The sequence below is a fragment of the Eucalyptus grandis genome, chromosome 6 (assembly GCF_016545825.1).
Source record: "Eucalyptus grandis isolate ANBG69807.140 chromosome 6, ASM1654582v1, whole genome shotgun sequence".
Classification (NCBI taxonomy): domain Eukaryota; kingdom Viridiplantae; phylum Streptophyta; class Magnoliopsida; order Myrtales; family Myrtaceae; genus Eucalyptus; species Eucalyptus grandis.
Genome location: NC_052617.1, coordinates 16,439,124 through 16,460,194, shown reverse-complemented (window position 1 = coordinate 16,460,194; position 21,071 = coordinate 16,439,124). Strand labels below are relative to the sequence as shown.

At 38.6% G+C, this 21,071-nt stretch overlaps 1 non-coding gene across 1 annotated transcript; it reads left to right on the top strand.

The window, feature by feature from the left end:
• The first annotated feature begins 2,108 nt into the window (after positions 1 to 2,108).
• Positions 2,109 to 20,909, top strand: LOC104451597. The gene is made up of 8 exons (XR_005551742.1): positions 2,109 to 2,402; positions 2,859 to 3,035; positions 3,190 to 3,298; positions 8,249 to 8,465; positions 8,564 to 8,806; positions 9,654 to 10,017; positions 16,191 to 16,527; positions 20,722 to 20,909. It is a non-coding gene; the product is annotated as a cytochrome P450 CYP72A219 (transcript).
• The last annotated feature ends 162 nt before the right edge of the window (positions 20,910 to 21,071 follow it).

Sequence of the window (21,071 nt, the reverse complement as noted above, 5' to 3'; positions counted from 1 at the left end):
ATAATACCAACACAGCAAAGATTATTGGACCTAACAAAATTCCTGATTTCGGCTTGCTTAACAAGGGTTTCCCAATCCCCTAATGTTCCACACACCAAAATTCATCAAAAAATAGGGAGGGCAGAAAACACTACCTTCGTCTGGGTGGCCTCCTCCTGCTCGACCCCTTATTAGGAGCATTAGAGGGATTGGCCATAGAAGAGATCTTCAGCGGGGCCTTTTGAATATGCGGCGTCTTAGGCCGAGGTTGAGAAGCATCCTGGAGGCTTGGTGAACCGGGGCTGAATCCCTTCCTCACTTGCTACTCGCTAACAGCCCTTGCATCCTCCTCCAATTCTTCACCGGAAGACAAAGCTGCCACAGCTTCGACGGAGTTTAGAGATAGCAAGAGCTAAGGAGTTCCCATCACCTTCCGAGATCGACCTTCGGATCATATATCTTACTCGGACCATCAGCCATTTTGGCCTTTAAGGTCAGGATTGGAGGAGTAAGTTCTAGCTTCTCCTTATGTCCTTGGAGGTGTTTATTTTTCCTATTGGAGACTTGCTTCCATCCCTCCTCCGAGGAGGAAGAGATATTAGGATCTGCGGTAGACGGATCTGCGAGACTAGGATTTGCGAGCAAGAATCGGATTTGCAGTAGCAACAGATTGAACTGCAGCAACTGGAGGTTGCTTGGTGCCTGCCTTTGCCAGCAATTATGGCCAAATGCACAGCACTTCTCACATGAATTCGGTCTCCATTCATAAAGCACCCGAACCGAGAAGGCTTTGTCATCCACCCATACCTCAACTTCCTCGCATTTCTCCTGTTTTGCAGAAATTTCAACACAGACTCTAGCAAATGATAAACGTTTCATTTTCTCCGTCAAAGGATCTACACCGTGAAAAAGTTCGGGATGAAAAATTACCAGAAAAATGAAACTCCTATGTCTTACTCATCCAAGCTTGACAAAGACAAACATGGTAAAAAGGTTGATTAGAATATGCATAGCATGATTGGATCTCTACTCTATCTTACCGTTTCTAGGCCATATATTCTTTTCAGTGTCTATACATGTGCTTAGTTTCAAGCAGATCGTAGAAAATCTCATCAATCGTAGTTAAAAGAATTATCAAATATGTTGGTATTAACCCTATGGTAGGCCTCTGGTATCCAAAAGTGTCAAATTTTACACTTATTGGATACTTGGATGTTGATCTAGCTGGATGCAAAGTTGATAGGAAAAACACTATAGGGACTTGTCAATTGATGGGCCAAATGCTTATGTCTAGTATTTTAAGAAGCAAGGTATGGTGGCTTCATCAATAATAGAAGTAGAATATGTAGCTCTTGAGAGTTGTTGTGCTCAAGTTCTATGTATGAAGTAGTAACTAAGAGACATTGTTGTAGAAGAATCAAGCACTGAACCACAATGTGATAACACAAGTGCCATCAACCACTAAGAACCCAATTCTCCACTCAAGAGCAAAACATATTGAGATCAAGCATCACTTTATTCGGGGTCATGTTCAAAATAGTGATGTGCATATCCAGTTTGTTGATTCTAAAAATCAACTTGCATATATTTTTACAAAACCTTTGGAGAAAACCATTTTTGAAGTTATTCGTGATAAATTGAATATCACTAACTCTTTTGAGTAAGCATTTGTAAAGGATAGGTACTGAGGACCATGAATCCACATTGGAATAATGCTCAGACGGTAACGTCATGTGACTGATCCATGCGTCTAATCCTCTCTTTTCAAATTTTTGGCGCGTAAATTCTCTCTTTGGTTAGTCAACTAGGTATGTGATCTCTTTATCTTATAAATATCTTTAATTGAATTATTTTGCTCTTGTGTCCTTTAATTTATTTTTAAAAAATTAAAGTGCCATTTTCTCGGTTTTCAAAATAAAATTGCCAAAAATAGTTTTCTTCTTGATCTACAAACTGTGTCGTTTCATCTTCCTTAAAAACCTTAAGTGACATGATCCTTAGCCACGTTGTCTTCCATCTCTATTCAAGTCTATCTCTAAGCCTTTCAAAACACTATATCCTCCAAATCCTCCAAATCGGTGTTTGTCTCCTCACAGACTCGTCGATCATCTCGTTTGGCAAGCAAAGAGATGAAGAAAACAAAGGGGCCTACTCACTATGATCTGGGTCTTCAGAAGGTGAATTATACAAAGGCAACGACTCTCTTTTCAGGTAATGTTGCAGTTTCTCAAAACCCTATCTCTTATTGCAAGCTTAAGATGGATGATTTTTGGTATCTGCTCAAATTTTATAGCCTTCTTAAGAGGAGTAATGTGTCTGAGAAATTTATCAAAGATTTTTTGCACGGACATGGTTATAAAACAGAGGAGGAATTTCTTATTGCTTTTACTACTGAACCTCTTCAAGTAGTGCCTCCTAATACAGTAGGTCAACAACAAGGAAAATCTTTTGGGAAGGAGAAAGAAAAGATAGAAGACTCGACTGCACTAACTTCTACTCTGATTCCATAACCTAAAAGTGGTACTAAGTCTCAATGGGAAGGAAGAAGAGAAGATGATGATGGTAGGCTTGTTCGAGACTTTCAGGTTAAGATGGGCATTGCCACAGTAATAGAAAAACTGAGTGGAAAATTGTTCGTAACCAAAGAACATAAGGATTGCTATGGTCAAATGCTAAGTAAAGGTGTGATGAATTACATGACTATAGATTTTGATTTCCTAAATAGCATTGGGGTGTTTCTTCGATCAAAGTTTGCAAAATTGCAACTATAGACTTTTTGTGTGCAATCATCTTAAGCTTATCCAGAACTCACTACTTATTTCTAATTTCATTTGTCGGTTCTATCTCCCTCTCACTTTCAGTTCACTATGTTTGATTAGGTATATGATGTGGATGTGAAAAAATTGGCTGAAATTTTGGATGTTGAGAGTTGTGATTATTTTATGATTGATATCTATACAAAGGATGCTTATAAAGCATTGTCTGGAAGCTTTGAGTTTGACAGAACAACTAAGACAAACATCTTCTACTCCAGTTTGTCTGCCACAAATATGCTGGTTCACAAAATAATTATCAATTGCATTCAACCTAAGCATCTTCTAGGATAGATATATCTAAATTTGAAGCCAAGCTGACATGGGCCATTATTAATGAGGTTGTTTTCTCTCTACCTTGCACTATCTTGCTTCATATGTATCGAACTGTTCTTAGAGAAAAGCACAACTTCCCTATGGTGCACTGGTCACAAGGATCTTTGAATTCTTCAAGATTCAAATTCCACTGAAGCTAAGTACGAGAACTCTTGTTGTCATGTCTATCGGTGAGAAAATGGTATCCAAGATGAAACTAAGGGACATTCGAGGAGTCTTGAAAGGAAAGAAGAAAGGATCTCTTATACCTGCATCTACAACTATCCTGGCAAAGAAACAGAAAGGAAAATCTGTTGTCCTAAAAACCTCAAAGAAGATGAAGGTTCCTGCAATCCTGTTAAAGGACACAAATGATAGGACGTTGTAGAAGAGGAGAGCCTTGAGAAAGAATAAGCTGAAGAAAAGCAAGAAGAAAAAGAGGACACTGAAGAAGATCAAAAAGAAGAACTTGAAGAAGATGCAACAGTGGTAACAAGGAAAAAGGAGAGGGTCATGCTAAAGCACAAAATGAAGATGAAGATGAAGTTGTCGGTCCAACATTACAGCAACCAAATCAACCTGTTGATAAGGTTGACATTCTTCATATTGCACTTGATGCTGTTTGAGATAGCTAGTATAAGCACCTAGAGAGGGGTGAATAGGTGTAAAAATAATTTCTCAAGATAAGAGAGCAATACTAAGCAGACAATAGAAAGGAAGTTATCCTTTGGTTAACAAAACAAATTATGATCAAAGTAAAGTAAAGAGTAGGGAAGAGAAAATTGAACACAAAGTTTATAGTGGTTCGACTTATTCCAAGCCTACGTCCACTCTTTCGCACTGACAGCCCACTGGCTGGATCTCACTATGAACAAAAGAGTTATTACAGCAAGTCTCTCCCTTGATTCCACAGTGTAGAAACTCTACCACACTTTCTCAATGTTTCTCAGAATATAAACTCTCTTTTGTGTACATGATTTCACTCAGTAAATGAATTGACTAAGAACAAAGAGCTTCAGACTTTGGAATTCTTCTATCGCGTACACACTCGAACAACTAGAACGTCTTCCTTTTATACTTCTTTATGCCATCATACCCGTTGGCACTTACCAAATGAATTCCTCCAATCTATCCATTAGACGGAATCAATTAGGAATATCATTCGAGCTATTAAAGGAACATGTCGATAGCCCATCAATCATGCTCGCCCATACAATCAGGATCTCGGTTTCTATAAGTAGAACCTTCCAAGTATACTTCGCCAATCATCGGATCCTTAATCTCTGAATTAATCATGATCAATTAAAGGATTCCATTATGTCATATCCAACCAAGAGATCTTCTCCAGTCGATAAGGTCAAATCCTTAATGAAACACCCAATTCTGGATAACCCTTCTTCAACGGTCTAGAAACTGTCAATGAGAATAGACTTTGAGTCTTGAGTCTGGCAATCCGGAGGTCTTCAGACTTTGAATAGTAGAGTCTGCAAATCTTCAGACTAGACTGATGGAAACGTTTTGTCAGCTTCAAAATACTCCAGGAAGATTTCTCCAACAATCTCCCCCTTTTTGATGGTGACAACTTTCCTACAAATTTGAATAACTTTGACCTGCAAAATATTACTCAAGCAAATATGGATATCTTATAAAGATAAATGGCTTAATGATAACATTAGAATCTGCAACCACAGAAAATAGGTTAGACATTCATGTGAGTAAAGCCATTCATAAGATATCAATAATACTTAATATAAACAATTAATATAAGCAGTCAAATCCAAATCCCAAATTCAGTCCACATCCAGACACAAAAGTCAAGTCAAACAAAAACAAACCAAAGTTCAACAAGTTTAAGTTTCAAATCTTGCATCTCTCCCCCTTTTTGTCATCATAAAAAAAAAAGGTTGAGATGGAAAGAAAGTGGATTTAAGAATGCTTGGGAACACGAACAAGCTAGAAATCTCCCATTGACTGGACAATGCCTTCCCAGCTTTTTCAAGTCCTCCTTCAGTTGTGCCACATCTTCACCCTTAGCATTTGCCCGAATCAAGAGAAAGGGCTTGGATCGATCATTCAAAGAAACGAAGAAGCTTGACCTGCATTCTGCAAATTCTGAACTTCGCATCCCAGAGCATATATCTGATCCTGCATTTCCAAGAGAACATCAAGAATTCTGCGAAAGTCTGCTAAATTATCGGTCTGCGTACTGACTTCTGCACGATTAGATGGAGTAAAGGCAGACGATGGCAAATCAGCATGGTCACACAGATTGGGCGATGAAACATCATGTCCCTCCTCAGGAAATTGAGAGGCATAGATGTCCTCTGGATCTGCTAGAGAGCGACTGACTCGCTCACTGGTACCAGGATATGAGGACATTCCTCTTTTCTCACAGTCTCCCCCTGTTTCCATGCCTTCAGGTGGAGAAGAGTGTTCCTCATGCTCTGTTTCCGCGTGATCTCATCTCTCCTATTCTTCTTCAATTCTTTCCTCCTCTTCATCTCCTTCTTCTGCTTCTCTCTCCTCTGTTTGTCTTTCCTCTGCTTCTTTCTCCTCTGCTTCCAAATTTTCTCTTTCTCCGCCCTGCATTCGTCTCATTTGTGTCATTATCTTGTCTCTCTATTGATTAAGGGAAACGAACGACTCAAGTTCTTCAATGCCATAGCGAAATGGTGATGTCTTTCTCATCATCTTCATCCTCAACGATGAGAGCTCTTCTTTTCTTGGATAGAGCTACCATGGGCTCCTTTCCTTTTCTCTTTGCAGCCGAAGAGACTTGATGAGACTTAACAGGGGTTTTCTCCTTGAATTTCTCCAACGCCTTGTTGAGTTCCTTTAGACGCATTTTAGAGACTATTTTCAGTCACACCACCATTTGATCGCACGATCGAACATAGAGAATTCGTGGAGGCTAAACATTCAAATGTCTGAATAACTTTGTCACAAAAGTTGGATAAGAAAGTTGACCATTGTCCTTCACCACTGCCTTGTACATGTGGAACATAATAGTATGTGGAAGAGAGAACTTTTTCCCTGCATTGATGGCATACATCAGCTTTGCCTCTGAGTTTGAAACATCAGTCTTTGAAGTAGATTTTTGGTCTGAGGCAATTAATCACAATCTTGTAAAGCAGAATGTTGAATGCACTCATCCTTGAGTAGGAAACCTTTCCTCGTCCTTCTATCCTTAACAAGTTTCAACGTAGTACGAGCAATAGAGACCTTGATAGGTTGATATCTCCCTCTCTCAACCCCAATCACATCAGCCAACATATCTACATCCACCACATAATCCTCATCTCGGACACTAAAAGAGAATCTATTCGCATCCAGGAAACTAAGATTCGAATAGAAATAAGCAGTGAGTTTAGCATAGGCTTCTGTAGAGTTAGAACATAACTGTTCAAGTTGAAGAAGACTAAATTTTTCCCTCAATTTAACATTCACAGCATCAAGGAAATCAAAGTCCACACTTCTAGGGTTTATCACCCCACACTTCAACAACTTAGAGTATAAATGCTTTTGTTCCTCCAATCGAAACAAGTCTGTCCTTTTTCCCCGAATTTTTGCCGCAACACCCATTCTTGGTTGAAACTGACTGTACAACTTATCATCATCATTCCCATCTATCGATTCAGCCCTCCAACACGAGGATCGATTGGAATATTTGCCATTGCTTCTTCTGCCGATCCAGCAGGGGCAATTCCCAACCGTTCCATTGTGCGTAAAAAGAATGTTTCATTTTTGTACCCTTTGTCTTTCAGAAATTCGTCAATGTAGTTCAAAGGATATCCACCCCTTTTTAAAGCGCAATAAAGCTCGTAGGTAAAAGAGGGCTTAAAGACTCTTACAGTTATGCATCTTCAATTATTTCTTCCTCTTCTTGTCGAGCAACCTCCTATTGTCTAAATTGAGAAGATGGACGCTATTGAGAATGTTGTGAGCTCTACTGCTGACTAGGAAACTCTTCTTTCTCGGTGAGATCAAAGTGCGTAGGCCCCTCATGCATTTGATGTGGTCCCCTATTTGCGATCCTCGAAGACTTCCCTTGAGACGACATCTTTCACAGTCTTTGAAAGATTCCAAGCTTGACTTTCCCAAGAAAGATGATAACTTTTCAAAGATTAAACAAGAGAAGAAGACAGAAATGGAAGATCGGTTCTCTCTTAGGGTTTTTGAGAGTAGAGCGAAGAAGAAATACAGTGTATAAAACAGTCGAAGAGAGGCATACGGAACATCATAAAGGAAGTAAAAAAATGCATTTAAAAAAATAATAATAACTGCCCTTTTTCGAAAAACTAGATAATTGTCATTTCAAAAATAACTCCTTTTTCGAAAAGGAAACGTTGCAATAATCACGTCAATTAAAGATAGCAATAATCAAACACGGTTGATGATCGTACCTTTTCGAGATGAGATTCGAGATATAGGAAAGTAAAATGACTTACAAAAGAAAAACCCGATCGTCTGAGTCTAGAAGTCTCTAGACTTTAACTTCTTCAAACTTCAAGATGTTGAGTCTGGAACGGATGATTTCAAATTGATTTTTCTCCAAAGACTTTGTAAATATATCTGTCAGTTGGTTCTTTGAGTCAACAAACTGAATCGAAACTTCTCCATTTTGAACATGATCTCTAATGAAGTGATGTCGAATCTCTATATACTTTGCTCTTGGGCACCAAAAGTTTCAAATTTCTACATGTGTGACACATATAGCCACCATCAAAATTCTATGATAAGAACACTATAAATCTATCTACATAGACGCGTGAAAGCAAACAACGTTGACATAGCACCTGCGTGGTTTAAGTGAAATAAAAAAGACATTTTGACTAAAAGATCATCTAACGGAATATTGATAGAGGGTAAATTTGTCATATAAATATAAGTTCAGAATAGTCAAAGGTGTAGAAAGTTCTATTTTGACAATTCATTTCCGCTTTTAGCAAAAACATTATTTGATAAATGAAGCCATTTGTGAATGAGACTAATAAGAAATTTTGTTAACAATTATCACATGTTGCCGTAAGTAAGATTTCTGATGTAGAAGACTTGTTGGTTATCAATTATAATCTAAGGAATAATATAATTCAAATGGTTCTTCCGGCCATGCGGATCAAATTTTGCCGGGTGCGTTGCAGGCAAAGACTTGTTCGTGTGGAAAGGCCCAACACCGAGAGTGAATATAAAAACCCCGAACAGCTAAAGGAGATCTTCTCCAAGATAAACGACTATCCCAAGCCAGCCTTCCATCCCCTGGTGAAGTCGTTCGCTGATGGACTAGTGACCCTCGGGGGCGGGAAATGGGCACGGCACAGGAAGATTATCAATCCAGCATTTCACATGGAAAAGCTGAAGGTACCTAAAACTCTGCTCAGATGAATTGAACCACGCATACTGATAACCCTGGATTTTTCTGTTGATTCCTTCTTTGAATTGGTCCGTTGTTCTTGCAGCCTACGTTGCCGGCGTTTTATTCAAGTTCCGCTGAAATGGTTGATAGATGGGAGAAATTGATATTAGTGGCGAGATCGGGTGAGATTGACGTGTGGATCGACATTCAAAATTTGACCCGTGACGTGATCTCTCGGAGCATTTGGCAGTAGCTTTGAAGAAGGCAAAAGGATTTTCAAACTTCAGGAGGAAAAAGCCCTACTCGCAGTTAAAGCCCTTCAATCGGTCTACGTCCCTGGCTGGAGGTAAAGTCTGTCATCATTCATAAGCTAATCGAATCAAAATGAGCTACTAGCTTAGGCCCCATTTGGTTCGGCATTTGAAAGGGGCTTTTGGGCTCTAAAGAGGTTTGGCCAAATACAAACACGTTTGGTTTAATTTTTGGACGATTTTGGCAAGATACAATTGCATCTCTAAATGGCTCTAAGGGCCTTTAATCCAAAGTAGCTCTTGAGGTATTTTGGGAAGTTGCATCTTCAGAATGCAAGTCCCACAGTACTATTCATCTTCTTTAGAGAAACAAACAGAAGCCGATGACTACCGGCGAAGGAGTTGCCCACGCCGACGACTACCCCCACCCGGCAACCGCCATCTGAGGTCGTGCAACCTCAAGCATTGCCTGGGTCATGCGACTCTAGCATTGCCTGAGGTCACCAGGGCTATCAACCTCAGGCATCGCTTGAGGTCCGCCGACAACAGGCAACCACCACCTGAGGTCAAGTCGCAATCTTAGGCGTCGCCTGAGGTCCAACATTCTCAGGCGAGGTTGTCCGGTGGCCAAATCTAGCCATCGGACATTGGCCACCGGTGGCTAGATTATTAAAAAAAAAAATTATTATTATTTTTATATATATAAAACTTAACAAAAGTCTTTTACAAAATGTAATTTTTACCAAACGACATTTAAGTTAAAGTCGTTTCACAATGCACTTTAAAATTACAATTTACCAAACGCTATTTGCATTTTCATAAACCCATTTAGCTCAAAAGTATTTGCATTTTCCCAATAACATTTGCCTAAAGCCGAACCAAACGAGGCCTTACAAACATAACAATCTAAATTATCGAACTATTTGATTCTATATATCGTAGGTTTGTGCCAACTAGTGTGAACAGGAGGATGAAGAATATAGAGAAGGAAGTGCGGGCTCTGGTCATGGACATCGTCCGCAGAAGAGAGAAAGCAATGAAGGCAGGAGAAGCTGCTAGCGATGTTCTGTTGGGGTTGTTGCTGGAATCAAACATGAAAGAAAATGTTGGGATGAGCCTTCACGAAGTGATCGAGGAGTGCAAGCTTTTCTACTTCGTCGGACAAGAGACGACTTCGGTCTTGCTGGTTTGGACCATGGTCTTGTTGAGCGCACACTCAGATTGGCAAGCCCGAGCTAGGGAGGAGGTCCTCCAAGTCTTTGGAAGCAGAAAACCCAACTTTGACGGGTTAACCCACCTCGAGACTGTAAGTTCAATACCCTTTTCCTTTCCTGATGAGAATAGGACTCATAACAGGTCCAATGTGAAGAGTTCCTCACAAGCATTCTGCACCACCACATGACACATGATAATCATTTTACTCTTACTAGATGTGCATTTGTGATCCTTTATTGACAAAACTTTTGGTAAAATAATGTTATCCAACGAAGATGAACAAGACAATGAATTGATAGGAGCATTTTCTTGACGCACTTGGGTTGAACTTGGATTTCCCCTCAAGACAAGAACCCAATTCTTCTGACAAGATCCTCAAAACTTTTTTTATTACTGGATGAAAATTAAAATTGTTTCCATTCTCTTCGTGGATATTGATTTTGTTGTAGTCTTTCTCGAGTATCTTAATCATACGTCCCCACTTACAAATCTCTACCATGTGACAACTGTTAGACGCATATTGCGCAACCCCAAGATCTCCATAACCAGAACAAAAACATGCATAATTGAGTAGAAAGATTAACGCACATGTTTTGGGATCCATAGAACATAAAGCGGAAGCAGAAAAGGATTACCCACATGTTATCAAGGGGATCCACGCAACAAGTCATTCTCCTCTATTGCCCTCCGTATCACTGGCTCAATGAGGCGGCCCCCCTCACGTGCAGCGTTAGGTAAACGCCCCTTAAGTGAGGATACATGTGAGAATTAGGGTTAGAGGAGAGACTTGAGCAATATTTATAGAGTTTCCAGCCAGTCCACTCATTACGGGTCAGACTCAACTCGGCCCACACTAGCCAGCCCATATTAGACTAATTAAGAAACCTTCTATCTCACCTTAGACCAACCCTGTTTTACGGTAGCCGTAAAAACAGTAAATTACAATATCAATTAATTTAGTCCACATTAGGAAAAACTCTTACATTCTCCCACTTGGACTATATTAATTGAAATCGTACTTTATGTGCGCACATTTGGTCCAGAGATAATTCTTAATAGTCAATCCTATCCCATAAAGTCTTAAACACCGAATCATGGCGGTAACTGCATGTATACACACAGAGCCTTCCATGGTCACAAATGTTCTCAACTTTATTGATATGGATTCAATATGATAGTGTGGCAAATTGGATAACATCTCTCATAGAGAGATCCCATTTGTCAGTCACCATTCTCTTAACTTTAGGCGTCACAAAAACTTGTGCCACTAGAGAATGCTTTATGGTTCCAATGAACCCACATATGTCTTGTCCTTATGGTTAACCTTTATTTATGTATCACAAGACATATACACAAGGCTAATAACCGGATGCCCGGATGCCCCTAGCCTTCACTCAAGGTTTATACAATCCCTTGAGACTTTATCAATATGTATTCAACATAATAATAACACATTCAAAAATATTTTATTGAATGCAAAAGTTGATACATATCAAACCGTTACAAAATGTAACGAATACAGATGAAACCCTTATCAAAGTAAGGCCAAAATAGCTCACATTAAACAACAGCATCTCATGATGCTCCTAGGCCCATGCTAACAATATGTCACTCAAATACACACGAGCGTAGGCCTTTAATTAGTGGATCTGCAATTACATCATCTGTGAAATATATACTATATTAAAACGTCACATTTCTGTACTGTTTGCTTTTGGTCAAAAATTTCGACCACCATATATTTAGATCCCTTGAGACCTCTGTAGTAAATAAATAATACTACAAATTTGTTATCTCAATACAACCGTATGGATCTATCCATAAAGTTAAAACGATCAACTTCTTTAATGAGGTTTTGGAGCTTAAAAGCCCAAGTAACAACCTAAAAGAATGTTACTAACACTGCTTACATAGTAGAAGATGACATAGAACTTTATTTATTACACTTACTGCTAACATAAATATGTATTCTGTTATTGATTGCATGTCATCAGAACAGCCAGCAAAATTTACATCTAAATACCCTACTAACTGCAATAATTGAACATGGCTATAAATTAGCATATAATCTCTTGTCTTCTTTGAGTACCTTAAAACCTTCTTGACAGCAACCCAGTGATCATGTCATGGATTTGACCGATATCTGCCTAGAAGTCCCGTCACAAAGACAACATTTAGTCTAGTGCAAATTCGAGCATACATTATACTTTTAAGTGCACTGACACAAGGTACACCATTTAATTAGATTTTCTCAATATCTAAATAAGGACAATGTGATAGATTTAGTCCATCACCCTTAACAACAGGAGTTCTTGGCTCGCAATGATGTATATTGAATATTTTCAACATACAATCAGCAAATGTCCTCCGAGAAAATCTAATATAATATGGCAAAAACAATCCTTACAGATCTCAGTATTGTCTCAAGGTCACAACTTATAAGCAAAATATCATGTACATAAAGTATGAGAAAAAATAAATTTCCTCCCACTGACCTTGCAATATATTGAATTACTTTGTTCCCAATTGAACAAAATAACAACACTATGAAACTTTAATAATATTGTCTGGAAACTTGCTTAAAACCATGAATTAGAACTTTTCAGTCTACACACAAGTTTACTTGAATCTGCTGCAAAATCATCCAATTGCACAATATAGATTTTGTATCTATTTGGCATAACTTTATATCAAAATAAATTATTAATGCCACGCTCACTCGAAAGAACATTTAAAGAAATAATTATTTATTCACTATAAACAATCCACCCCTCTTTCAGAGTTAAAAACGTTAGTTACAAATTTGGCTTTAAATTCCACAATTTTTGTTTGAAATTCTTTTTTTAGTTTTGTACGCCAATTTGCAACTAATAAACTTGTGATCTTTAGACAAGTCGGTAAGTTTCCAAACATGTTTCATAGATTGTATATCGCCTTTTATGACATCTAATCACATACTTGATTGAGAATAAAAAACGGCATTTATAAATATGTCATTACATCAACCATATAGTGGATATTGTAATCATGCTCTCACAAATAGACTATATAGTCGATGGTATAACCGATCGTCTTTCCTTAACAAATCTCCTTAATAAAGCTGCAACCACTTCATTCTGCACTTGAGAGGTTTAAGAAATTTCATTATAAACTATATCAAGAATAGTACCTTAAACCTCAACAAGTTTAGTCTATGGTACAGGAGATTTCACAATTGTCTGTACCACAATTGTTTATATAGGCAAAGACAAAGACACGGTGATTTTCCATCGTACTTTTATCCTTAATAGTCTGAGAGATGCTATCATCGTCAAACTGTAGAAACTTTATAGTATGTGATACCATAATTCGTGTATCTTCTTTAGGGTCATAAAATCAATACCCCTTTTGTATATGAAAAAATTGATTTCATAATATCAGCCCACAAAAGACCAGATAAATTAGTCTTACTAATCATACTCATCACCATGTTCAATATAGTGCATTTATGCCTTTCACCCAAATCTTTTTGTCAAAATTTTCAGGTATAGTAATTAAACTACCACCCCAGAATCTATCAAGTATTTGACAAATGACCCTTTAAGCTATTTCGCATTGTCATACTTGCCAAAATACTCATTGCCATTGTTAAACCTGACAACCTTTTTAATCATATACGAGATGTATATGTCATTAGGATTTAAACACAATTTTTGCAAATGTGTCCTAATTTCAATATCAGACAAGACATAATTTCAAGCAACTAAGGCTTCCTTTATCTTATAGCAGTGCAGTCCGCAGGCAAACCTCTTTTCAAGTGTTCCAGAATGGAACGCTTCATGGACAATAAGCAAATTCAGTTGCTCTTTTCTCAAGCAACAAATCATATGTCCACAACTTAAAATTTGAAGCGGTAAAAACATCAATGATGACGGAATTACCATTTACGGAGAAAGGTGACTGAAAAACAAGCAGTATATAATTAGCATCATGTGAGCATTGTGTAACTTGACGTACAAGTACACATCCGAGAGGATTACATGCAAAATCACATAATCACATTTGGGCAGAATACATGACATGCAATTGTACACTCCCCACATGATAAGGGTTATGAGAATATGTTCCAATTCTTCGTAAATTCATCACCTTTGAGCATATGAATCACTAGAATCAGTCACTCCTCCACCACACTATCATGTATCCCTCCATGAACTAATACACAATCACCTCCTTTGGGAGTATGATTACGCATTAGACCAGGAGACATCCCGTCATCATACTGAAACCTAAATTTCTCAAATCCAATCAAGCGTGCCACTTTGGCGGTCACTACTCAATTGAATCGTTGAAATTCTCTCATACCAGGGATATAAGCTTTACTCCTCACATACACCATATATATGTGATTTTAACTTTAGTGATAGGGGCATCATATCACCAAAATCACATATCATGCTAATTACATTGCTTTATTCATTAATAAAAAAAAATTAATCATATATATATATATATATATATATATATATATATATATTGATCACAGTAACACAAGAAACTTCTCATAACAGAGAATAAAACATCTCTTATGCACCCCAATTACATATTACCAGAACAACATAAAAAGAATGTTGATCTATGATATCTCTCACAAATTAACATTAATAGTAATACATGGTGCACCAAATCGACAAGCTTGACAGCTGATCTATTATTACTCATGAATTCATAAGGCAAAAATAACTCCAAGGCCAACAACTGATTTATTAATCAATTTTAGGTAACAAATATCATTACTTCACCCAGTGGCCTATTAATTGAGTCAAACCAGATAACCAAATATCTAAAATTTAACAGTAGATATTATTGCTCTGCATAAATGTTGTCATACTCCTTAACCATAAAAAATATTCAACTTGATAGACATTAACAAGTGACCGGATGAGTTCGTGTACAATATGCGAACTTAATTGACATGCATTACCCACATTCAACGAGATGTGTTAATCGGTACATCGGTTGGTCACGAGTCCTTAAGTCGTCTATCATTCAAAAATTACCAGTGTGTAAAGGAGTATACTTGAGCAACAAAAGTTTCATAATCTTTATTGTTTCTCATCAGCTCAATACATAGCTCAAATACAATCTCATATGAATTGTATCTCATTAAGCCAGCTTCAATTCACAATAAAGTTTTATTTTTATTGATGAATCATACCTTTTTATTATGTGATAACATACTAGTAACCCATTACCTGTATTTCCAAAATCACAGAAAATACAAGAAAAATACGCAAAAATACACTAAAAATACACTAAAAATACACGTATTTAGGGTTTCATATGCAATTTCACATCAATAAAACTATCAAACATATAAAATAAATATACCACGAGATAGAAAATCACCATACGAGTCCAACGCCACCAGCCACGCGCCGAAATAGTCACTCACGCGCCCGCACGCGCCTCCTGAGTGCGAGGCGCGTGGGGCTCACGCGCGGCGCGCGTTCGACACCCAGGCGGCGCGTGGCCGCGCGTGGGGGCGCGTGCGATCTCTCCCGGCGACGCGCCGCCGACTCTCTTGCTCGTTTCGTCTCCCCAATCCAAATTTGTGATTTAATTTAATTTTCATTGAACAAAAAGTCTCGAAAATCACAAATTATGGCAAAATCAATACCAATTAGGGTTAATACATACAAATTAGGGTAGATCCGTACAAATTATGGTAAATCCGTACAAATTAGGGCAAAATCAATTGCGTTCGAGTTCTAGGGTTATGGTTGCTCTGATACCACATGTTAGACGCATATTGCGCAACCCCAAGGTCTCCATAAACTTAACAAGAACATGCATAATTGAGTAGAAAGATTAACGCACTTTTTTTTGGGATCCATAAAACATAAAGCGAGCGAAAAGGATTACCCACATGTTATCAGGGATCCACGCAATGTCATTTCCTCTATTATTGCCCTTCGTGCCACCGGCTGATAGTGCGGCCTCACGTGCGGCGTTAGGTAACCCGCAGGTGAGGATACGTGTGAGAATTAGGGTTAGAGGAGACTTGGCTTATTATAGAGTTTACAGCCGTCACTCTCATTACTGGTCACTCAACTCGGCCCACACTATTGTGGCGTATTAGGCCAATTAAGAAACCCTTCTATCTCACTGAAGACCAACCCCTTGTTTTACGGTAGCCGTAAAACAGTAAATTACAATATCGATTAATTTAGTCCACATTAGGAAAAACTCTTACAACAACTTCTATGGATTTGTTGTGACCAGGTCACAATGATCTTGAATGAGGTCCTAAGGCTATATCCACCGGTAATCTTGCTGGAACGCAAGGTTCACAAGGAAACAAAACTCGGGAAGCTTACCATTCCCACAGGAGTCCAGCTATCAGCGTCACCTCTCCTCATCCACCGTGATAAAGAACTGTGGGGGGAGGATGCTGACGACTTCGAGCCGGAGAGGTTTGCCGAGGGAGTGTCTAGGGCCACCAAGAACCAAGTCTCCTTCCCCGTTTGGATGGGGCCCTCGCATATGCATTGGCCAGAACTTCGCATTGATAGAGGCGAAGATTGCACTCACCATGATACTTCAGCGATTCACATTTCCTGTTTTCACCCTCCAGCCACAGTATGGTGCTCATATCATCTTACACAAGGCAAATTAAAAATCGCAGATTTGGGTTACATGTACTCTAGCCGAAAACGTGCTTTGAATTAACAAAACGATACACCAATGTGATTTGAAGTATCGAAAGAATAAATGCAAAATATAGAGATTAAAAGTATTTTGGCCTCCTCAAACTGGGTTTTTTTTTTTTCCTTCGACGAAAAAGAAAAAGCTGGGTTTTTACATGCATCAATTTCTAATGAAAACCATTCCAAGAGATTCAAGATGTCCGATCAAACTACAGGACAAAGAAATTGCAACTAAAAAGGTCTCTTATGGTACAAGACGAATAAGAAAGGCATTAGATTCAAATTGACCAGCAAAAGAGGGGCAATAGGGGCTTCCATAGTATGAGCTTATAAGAAAATAGTTGGAAAAATCTATGAAGATTGAATTAGGCCTCAAGTAAAAAAAAAATCGGTGTTTTACTGTCAGTCATAAGTTTTATGTTGGATTCAATACTCATATTGAAAATTTTGACCAAGTATTATTCTATCTATACCATCTACTATAGAGAAATATCCTTGAATATATTTTTTTTAAATACAAGAGTTGAGTATTTTCCCACGAATTAGTGTATTAGGCAGGATTCCTTTGCATAAAATAGTTTGGAGTCTAGACTACTTAAAAGTGCATAATGTTTTATTTTGACTAGTCATTTAAGAATATGGCCACAAAACTATTTGACAAACGAGACCATTTGCAAAGTTGTTCCTCGATGGACTCGCTTTCCACGGGGGCAAGAAATGGGCTCGGCACAGGAAGATTCATAAAATCCAGCATTCCACATGGAGAAGTTGGAGGTTCCTAAAATTATACTATGGTCAAACGAATCGAACCGCCCACATTGATGCCTCAGGATTTTACTTTTAATTCCATCTTTGCATTGATCTGTTGTTCTTGCAGCTTATGTTGCCCGCTTTTTATTCAAGTCGGGCGTGGAAATGGTCGATAGATGGGAGAAATCGGCATCGGCAGAGAGATTGTGTGGGGCCTTGACAGTCGGACAGCATTCGGCAGTAGTTTCGAAGAATGGCAAAAGGATTTGCGAACTTCAGAAGGAACAACTCTTGCTCGTTATTAAGGCCCTTGAATCGGTCTACATCCCCGCTGGAGATAAATCCGTAAGCTAATCAAATCTAAAGGAACTTCTAGCTTACGAACCTGACATCCTGAAAAATCCCGCAGGGAAGTGCCCTGCGAAGTATTAACTAACATGAACAGGAGGATGAAGAACATAGATGGGGAAGTGCAGGCTGTGCTCATGGACATAAACCGCAGAAGAGAGAGAGAAAGCAATGAGGACAGGGGAGGCGGCTAGCGATGATCTGCTGGGGCTGGTTGCTGGAATCAAATGTGGAAGAAGGTGCTTCGGGATGAGCCTTCGCGACGTGATTCAGGAGTGCAAGCTTTTCTACTCAGCCGGACAAGAGACCACTTCCTCTCTTCCTCATGTTGAGGGTGGGACTGATAATAGGTCTAAGATGAGAATTCTTCACGAGAATTTTTTCCACATGACACATTATATTCATTCTATCATTATTACTAGATGGGCATTTACGACCCTTTGTAGGCGATACTTTTGGTTAAATAATCAGATGAACACGACAATGAATTGACAGAAGCGTTTTCTTTGAAAACTCGAAGGTGCATATTGATTTTATTGTAGAAAGTATTTCTCATAATGCTCCTTTTCCTTCAGGTTATGAGGTCTGGAGTCAAGACCTTAATGCCGAGAGATAAGATAAATTTTCAAAAGTTCAAGCCAGAGCATTACTAGATGCCATGTTACTTCAGCGATTCACAAACGAACTGTTTTCATCTTATAAGCATGCTCCTTTCAATGTCTTCTATGTCCTTCAGCCACAAGAGTATGGTGCTCAGAGGGCGACACTGGAAGGAGACAAAAACTTGAATGCAAATTATAGAGACGAAAACCACTTTGGCCTAAAATTCTAATCAATACCGAATTCTTTATGCATCAACTTCTAAATATAACCGATCCAAGATATTCAAGACACCCAATCAAACAACAGGATGAAGATGCAATAATAACAAAAAGAAGTTCTTTTATGGTACCGAACGAATAAAAATTACTACCAAATTCAAATTGACAGAAAAGTGGGGCCACGATGGGAAGGATTCCAGAGGATGAGCTTAAATTTTAAGCGATTACGATGAACCAAGCTGAAATTGTTGGGGGGGAATTTAGGGCAGTTTCCCTGAATTGAAACATGACAGAGGAACATGCAAAACCCTGAGACTGCCCCAAGGAGAATAACACCTTAAAACCTTAATCTAGGCCGGGTGAAATTGAGCCCCCTTGCACGGTTGATCAAGAGAGAGCCCATTGGAACGGCCAGAGGATTTTGAAAAAAATGAAAATGAAACTTTAAACAAGAAACAAGAAACGAGGGGAAAGGAAGAGATTGACAGATAAGTGAGAGGATGGAGATGTGTAAACCCTTTCGCATCGATCGCGAGAGAAGAGGAAGAGATCTGCTCGCGGAATCACGAACGAAAGGATTCTGGGTTTTTGGTTTATGCCGGCAACGGAACGAGAGCGCCATGTACAAGAACCGCTCCGTTCTCTCAAAGGCAATGAGAGAAACCCTAGCTGCAGGCTGCTGGTTTTATAGGTGACGATAAGGGGAAGAGAGAGAAAGAGAGCAGTTCATGTTAGTGGGCCTATTTTGATGAGCTTACGCTCCATTTGGACTTATGTCTCACGGCCCATTATTCAGAACTCTCGCCCTGTTCTCTCATGTGTCGTGCGTGTGTGTATATAATTCAATTTATATCTCTTACAAACTGATGAATCATTAGGTTTCAGTTCCAATTCCATGATATTAGGAGACAGATTCTATATTTCGTACAATAAAAAGGTTTAGGATTAAATTAATCCAATTAAAAAGTTTAAAACTAAATTGGTACCAGTGCAAATAGGTTCGGACTTTTTTTGTACTTTACTTACTAATGTTCCACAAACACTAGATTACGTGTTCAATCATGCTTATTAGTAATTTTTTTGTCATGCTTTATATGAATAAATTTGGGATCACTCGTGCCTCGTTGGAGTTACATAAAAGGACTTATCTACATTAACTCCATATGTCAAAAGTGGTGTTGAGTGGCAATCTCTGAATAACATAAACCCAAGTTTTATAATAGATGTTGGTATCCATGATAATTTTAGAAGGAAGAAGCCATGTTAGCTGTGATTTTCTCTTTCAACACAAAAAAATTAAAAAAAAAAAGTTTAATATCAATCCTCAAGATAGTTGCTAACTTACCTTTAATATTATACGATGATTAGTTGATGCCTGAAATTGCTGAAGTTTATTCATTTTTCAATATCTCAAAATGATAAACTTCATATTTGATCCAACAAATATCTGGATCTTCTTATGCAAAATGCGCATGCATGATGTGCACGTACATCTCGAGTGAATGATATCTGACGTGTTATAGAGAGACGTTTCGATTAGCAAATGTAAGAGTCTATCAAGTGAATGATGCTTTGCTAAAATTATCAAGGCATCCGATCGTTGAAGGCGTGTCCAAGGCCACCAAGAACCAAGTCACCTTTTTCCCATTCGGATGGCAACCTTGTATCGTATGTGCATCGGCCAAAACTTCGCTAAGATAGAGGCGAAAGATGGCCAGCCCTCAACGTGATACCTTTTTTTTTTTTTTTTTGGTCAATAAAGCATTTACCATTACTAATTTGTTGCTAAACTGCAACTAAGTTTGAAATCATTACATAATAAAACCGAAAGTGGATAAGGGGATATAAAATCAATTTTGAGGAAGGCCGTTGTCTCGATAGGCTTTTGCTACCCAATCGGCGGACTTGTTAGCTCGGCGCATAAGATCTTGTTGAAGTTGGGCCAGCAACACTTTGGTATCTCTAGGCACTGTCCATGGGCTCGGAATTAAGCCCATTAAACAAACAACTTTGCTGTCGGTGGGCTTGTTAGCTTCTCTAGGCGCATAAGATACTTGGGCTCCTTGAAGTTAGGCCAACAACACTTTGGTATCTTCTATAATTGTTTGCATTGTCCATGGGCTCGGAATTAAGCCCATTAAACTAACAACCTTGCTGTCAGAGTGTACTTCGCACATGATACTTTAGCAATTTGCATTTGACCTCTCACCATCTCATAAGCAGGCTCCTTTCATTGTCATCACCCTCCAGCCATAGCATGGTGTTCTAGTCATCTTGCATCAGGCAAACTAAAAGTAACAACTCAGGGTAACGTAGTGTAGACAAAAACGTGCATTGATATGATGAAAGGATACCCTTTTTTGCCATTTATGCATTGTTTTCTCTCCCTAATGTCATAACCTAGGATCATCAATGATTGATTGTATGAAACCTCGTTAGAAGAATGGGAGCAGCGGACTGGCCGAGCTGGTTTATATGAGCAGCAATCTCCACGCCAATGATCAATTCTAATCTCTACGATCCGAAAAGTGTGGGGT